The sequence below is a fragment of the Pteropus medius genome, unplaced genomic scaffold (genome assembly GCF_902729225.1).
Source record: "Pteropus medius unplaced genomic scaffold, Ma_sr-lr_union100, whole genome shotgun sequence".
Classification (NCBI taxonomy): Eukaryota; Metazoa; Chordata; class Mammalia; order Chiroptera; family Pteropodidae; genus Pteropus; species Pteropus medius.
This window is the reverse complement of record NW_024351073.1, coordinates 24,002,082-24,008,226: the sequence shown is the minus strand read 5'-3', so window position 1 is coordinate 24,008,226 and position 6,145 is coordinate 24,002,082.

Here is a 6,145-nt window from a genome sequence, read left to right as displayed (position 1 = left end):
GGGAAGGTTTTATGCAGGTTCGGATTTTGTGACCTTATCATATTTCTTGAGAGGTATTATGCCACCATGAACTTATTTGTTAAATTCTTATTGCGAACATTTTCCTTCATTTTGTACTGATTAAGCACACAGCTCTGGAATCAACAGCTCTGACTAAGTAGCCAGGGGACCGTCGAGAAATCCATAAGCCCATCAATCTGTTTCACCCACGTTTCCCATCTTGCTTTAGAGAGGAATGTTATGGAGAGGGACTTAGCAATATTTTTTATTTACCTATTTCTTTGGCAAACGTACATTTAATTAATAAAGACCAATGTTAATAGTTACGAAAGAAATTGGCTCTGGATACCTGTGGAAATAGAGCAGGGACAAATTTGCGGCGAAGTCTAGAATTTTTTTTCTAATATCTCTAATGTCCACAGAAGTTGAACTCGTGGTAATAAATGGTGCTTAGGGAGCTCGATAGGCTTAATATTTTATATCAGGTAACCGGCCAAGAGCAGGGGTCCAGTAGGTGATACAGTCTGGATGCATTCCAAAGCAAAGACGGCAACAAAGATGTGACGTAGCGCCAGAGATTACAACGGGAGGAAGCAGAATTCTGGGCGATGGATGTGACACCCATCATGTTAGTGAGGCTGCTCAGGATAAGAATGGATAAGGGGGACCACAACCTTTGGAGAGGGAGGCTAGCCCAGGAGGTATGCGGTTGCACTAAATAAGGGTTTAACTTGTTAACAGCAAGATGACAAAAATGGATTATTTAGAAAAGTTGTTTAAAAGTTTATATAATAATTCAAATAACTTTGTGATATCTTTATGACATCTTCATAAGAGTATTAAATAGGTCATCTATCATCTCTCTATCATCTATTATCTATCATCTATCTATCATCTATCTATCTATCTATCTATCTATCTATGATCTATTTATCATCTTTCGTCTCTCTCTGTCATCTCTTTATCTATGCAGTGGACGCCTCATAAAGGCTGAATGGACCCCTCAACATAAAATGCGGTTTAGATGTCGAGCTGGGTAATTCCATACCTATGCCAAGAGGGTAGAGTTTTGCTATTCACGCAACGAGGCTTTCCGAGGAGAAGGGTCTGACAGGCTCCGGAGTAGATCCAAAGAAGCCTCGAGAGACAGCCAGGCTGGGAGATTGCGGGACCTTTCCTCGTGGCTAGGGAGCGGGGCCAGACCGGGGCCCTCGGCTTGAGAGTTTGGCTTATTTGTGTGGTTTGAACTTCTCACTGATACAAATGGAGGGATCCCTGGAGCTGTTCATCGACTCAGCCAGAAATGAGGCGGGAGGGGCAGGGAGAAGGGTGGAGGCAGACGGCTGTCGAGTGTCCAAAGTGGAGGCGGACGCTTCGTCACAACCTGTTCGTGATGCTAAAGTGACTAGTAATTAACCTTCCGCAAGTTTTCGAGCGTCTTGTCATATTTCCTGAGATAATTAACACTGTCCCGCAGGTAGCAACCCCCAGCTGGGAGTCTTCGCTCCTGAAAACCTCTCCAATTCGAACTGGAAGTTTCCGGTAGAAAAAGAGACTTAGAAGATTCGTGCGTCTAACGTCAGACCCAGTTTCAGGCACAGCCAGCGGAGGGTGAGCGCCCGCCTTCTCAGAATTAGTTTATGACTAAGCGAGAGGCGGAATAAACGAAATTTAGTTTAAACGGGTAAACTTTGCATCCTCTGACCTTCTTTTTGTCAAAATAGTGACTATATGACTAATTGGAGGAAGATGATGACAAGGTTCTACAACGTCATAGCCCTGGGTTTTAAGCTGGTGGGTCAGGTACACTCGAAGATACACAGAAGTTTCACCTTTCAAGAAATAGTGCCCAGAGAAAAAACACATAAACAAAAACAGGTCAAGCAAACAATAATAGCAATATAAACAGCACAGCAGACTGAGGTTGCAAAAAAATCCAACACAGCCCAACGGCTAAGTGAACAGCCAAAGAGCAACAGGAAGATTTCTTTACAGCAAATGTCTCCGTTGGAAGGTAGGTGGATCTTTAAAGAAATGAAATCAAACCCCTAGCTCTTCTGGAAATGCTATTATTAATGGTAATATTCAGAGAAGAAATATATAAATTTGAAGGTGAAATATAAAAATGATAGGAAAGATATGTTGGGATATGGCTCACATTTTTTAAATAAAAAACATCTGATCATAAAACCGATATTTTACTTGTATAAAAGGAATGGCATATTGTGGACTCAAATTTACAGCCCGTAGCTTCCAAAATCCCCTGTACCTGTGTTTAGGGGATATAATGAAAAAGAGTTGGGAGAATCATAATTAAGACAGAGTAATTGGATTTTACATTTTAGTGTCCCAGTTGCAATGTGAGTGAAAATGATCAAATTAGCCCTCAAGTATTTTTATTTAATTTTTATAGCCACAAATGGCCTTCAGAAAATTTCAGCCTTTGTAAAAGGTCGTGAGATTTCCAACCACAGAAAATCCACCACTGGCTGTGTCGTGATCAAGACACTGTCCGTGCTACTGCTGGCTCCGAAGCTCTATTTCTAGATTCGTCGATCAAATGACACCGTGTTTCAGGGCTGAGCCCAACTCCGAAGCAAGGAAGAAATCCGAGGAAGTCACGTCACCTCACTACGAAGCCACGCGTGCGGACGCTGAGTCCTCCCTGGTCGGCTCGAGTTTACGCCGTGATTTTCCTGAATGTTCTCTACGAGAACCCAAACTAATCTGTGTAGGGATTCTCCTAAACCATGCAAAGATGTCCTACGAAAGCGTTCTCTTCTGCCTTTTTACTTTCAATTTGCAATGATATAGATTTATTTTAAGTTCTGATTAATTTGTTAGATCTTTGTGCAAGACACAGAAAATCAATGCCAGAAAAACGAATGCAAAAAGTGCCCGCCAAAGACTCACGTGCATGTGCGGCCGTTGCAGAGAGAGCTTGTGTCGTGATGGTACCTCAGCAGCAAAATTCTGTTTCGTTCCAAGCTTATATAAACTTTGTCCCTCATACAACACTTAGTGAAAGAGAATAAAGTAAAACAAACTTGACTTTAACAACGACAAAAAAAACAAAAAAAACTCTTCAAACAGCAAAAAACTATTTAATCTGATCCATTTGAAAATGTCCAAGCCATTTATTTTTTAAATCATTTTACTCTGAGATAAATGTCGATTCATATGCACTTTTAAGAAATAATCCAGAGAAATACCATGTACCTCTTACCCAGGTCTGCAAAACTATAGTACGTATCACAGCCAGGATGTTAACAGTGATAGTCAAACAGAGAACACACACTCCGATTACCAGGACGATCCCTCAGCCGGTCTTTTTACAGCCACAACCACTTCCTGCCAAACACCACATCGTCCTTAACCGCCATCCACAGCTAACTGGTTGTGTTTGTCTATAATCCTCAGTTCAAGAATGCGATAGGATGGGATCATGCAGTATGGAAGCCTTGGGAACGGTCATTATTTAACCAATACAATTCCCTGGAGTCCCAACCAGGTGTCATCTGTGTCCTTGTTGGTAAGGTGCCATCTCTCTTCTGCTGTTTTCGAGATTTTTTGTCTTTTGTTTCATTGTGAAGCGTCTTAGCAAGAGTTCATTTAGATTTATCATGTCAGCTGCAGCCGCAGCGGCTTCTTAAATCTGTAGGTTGGGTCTCTGTCCAATTGTGCGAAGTTTCCAGACTTTGTCTTCAAGAGTTTTTCGCGCTCTTCTTGCTCAGCTCCTTCTAGGTCTCCGAGGACACCAGTGACATACCCTTCGTTATTGTCCCCTGTTCCCTGAGGCATTGTTCTATATTTTCCACCTTTTCCCCCCTCTGTGTTGCTCAGATGGGGTATGGTAAGTCAGTAATGCAATTGTAGAGCTCGAAGAAATTCTTTTTGGCGTCAAGACTTTTAACCTGGCGTTTGGAGAACATGCATTCTCTAAAATTCGAAGTAAATTCTGTGTGTCGCATTTTTTAATGCTCATCTCTTTCTAAAAAGAATCCCCCCCCCTTCTCGGCCCTGTACGACGAGCTTTCTTCAGAGCTGATGGCCTCTCTGGTCCCCACTCTTTTATTGCAGCCCCGACATTCCTTTCCATGTCTGCCACTTCCTGCCCATGGACGTATTAGCTGGAAATGTCCAGGACATTTTAAGACGTGTCACCACTCCAATCTAGATGACAGGGGTATGTGCTGCCAATCATGAGCCAGACCCATATGTAAGAACGGAGAGTCCCCGGGCGTGGAGAGAGGACATGTGTGACGGAGGCGAGGCTGGAGGGACAGCAAACGCCAGAGGTGACATCTCCCCAGATAAAGCCAGGCCCACGTCTCCCAGGCACTGCCACCTGCAGCCCCAGCGTCGCCGCATCCACACCGTCCTCTGACCGCATAGCTACCTCCCGTCCCACCTGCTGCACAGGTGACTCCATTTTCATGTGCCTATGAAGGGGACACGTGGAAATCACAAAATATCTTTCTAAGAAAGCCTAAGACACATCAATAAATACAAAACAGAGATAACTTCCAAGGGAAATGTAATCGACCAAAAATAAATAAATTATAAAGAGAAAACCCAGATAAAACAATAACTTAAACCCAGGTGAAACAATAACCTAATTACTTTGGTATAATTTTCTACTGCCACATTAACAAATCAGCGTTAGCCAACTGGCTTCAGACGACACAATTTCAACTGTGCTCAGTTCGGACTCTTGAACTCACACTGGATATATCAACGTGAACGCATCGCAGAAACCTCGATGAGCAAAATACAGACATGGAAAAAAATATATATATATAAAAAATGCCATTTATACAATTTGAACATGTCATTTACTAATATGAAGCAGGCACGAGCTGCTGTTCAGGGCGGGGACAGGGCCTGGGCGGGGGCGGGTGACGTGGGCCCCACGTCATCAGTTTCTTCCCCTTCAGTCAAAGTCCGAAGCAAGTAGGTGAAGACGTTACGTTTTGTTCAAGTTGGGTGAAGAGCACCTAGTTTTTCGCCATGTTATTCTCTGCATTTCTGCGCGCCCGGGGGACACTTTACAGTGAAGCCACCACGATGGCAGCAGTCCCGGGGGGCCCGTTTGAGGGGACGGAGCCGCTGGCGGGCGGCCGGGTCCAGCGACATTGTCTTTCCTTCCCTGGTTTCTGTCGCTTCTGTCTATTCTGCTGCCTTTATCTCTTTGTCATTTTCTTTCTTCCTCTTGGTGGTTAAACAAATATATGCGTAACTATCACGGTAGAAAGAATCGAAGGGGAGAAAGGGGGAGAACGCAGATTTCGGGGGACGGGGGAGAGAGAGAAGGGGCGATGCCCAGAGAGGGGAGACCAAAGGGCGAGGAGCGAGGTGGGGCGGAGCACGGGTTCCTTTCGTGCTTGAGATTCTCGCTTTAGAATCGAGAGGACGGTGTCTCCTTCTCTTCTGGGAAATCACCCAAGAGCCACGGGATCGCAGGAGGCACAGATGCGAGCTCCGTCTTTGATGAACTCGGGAGACATCTGCAGTCCGAACCACGGGGTGCGGGGAAGGGACGCCAAGTGCAGAGCGGGCGCCGGCTGCAGACGGTGCCGGGCAGGACCCGAGACAGCAAAGCGCAGGCTGCTGGCGCTGCCGCTCAGAGGGACGCGTTGCTCTGCGGGGCGAACACGCAGCTCTTTCTGCGTTCCGTGGGAACGTGTGCACGGAGTGGCAGCCAGGGAACACGTGGAGGTGGCCAGCGTGGGTCAGGACACAGGGAAGGGGGGACACGGACGCGGAGGCACAGGGCTTACCGGTCTTCGCGGGTGGCCGCGGGATGACAAGCTCGGCCACCGAGATGCAGGCTCAGGGGGAGGGGACAGGGTCGAATAACTCAGGCCCACGCATATGCGTCGGTGGCACCGGGTGAATAACTCAAGGTCACGGTCCTGACCCCTCTCAGAGAAGACTCTCTCGCACGCCACTAGTGCGGGAAAATTGGCCTAACTCAAATACGAGTCATAATTAAAGAGGAACAATCGGGCTCGCCCCGCGCAGATGCTGTGAGGAAAAGGAGGTGTGGGCAGGACAGCGCACGGTGGGGTGTCGCCCTTCGGCGAAGGACGTCTGGGTCAAACGCGTTGACTTCTGGCAGGGCCGGGCTTCCCGCTTCCTGTCT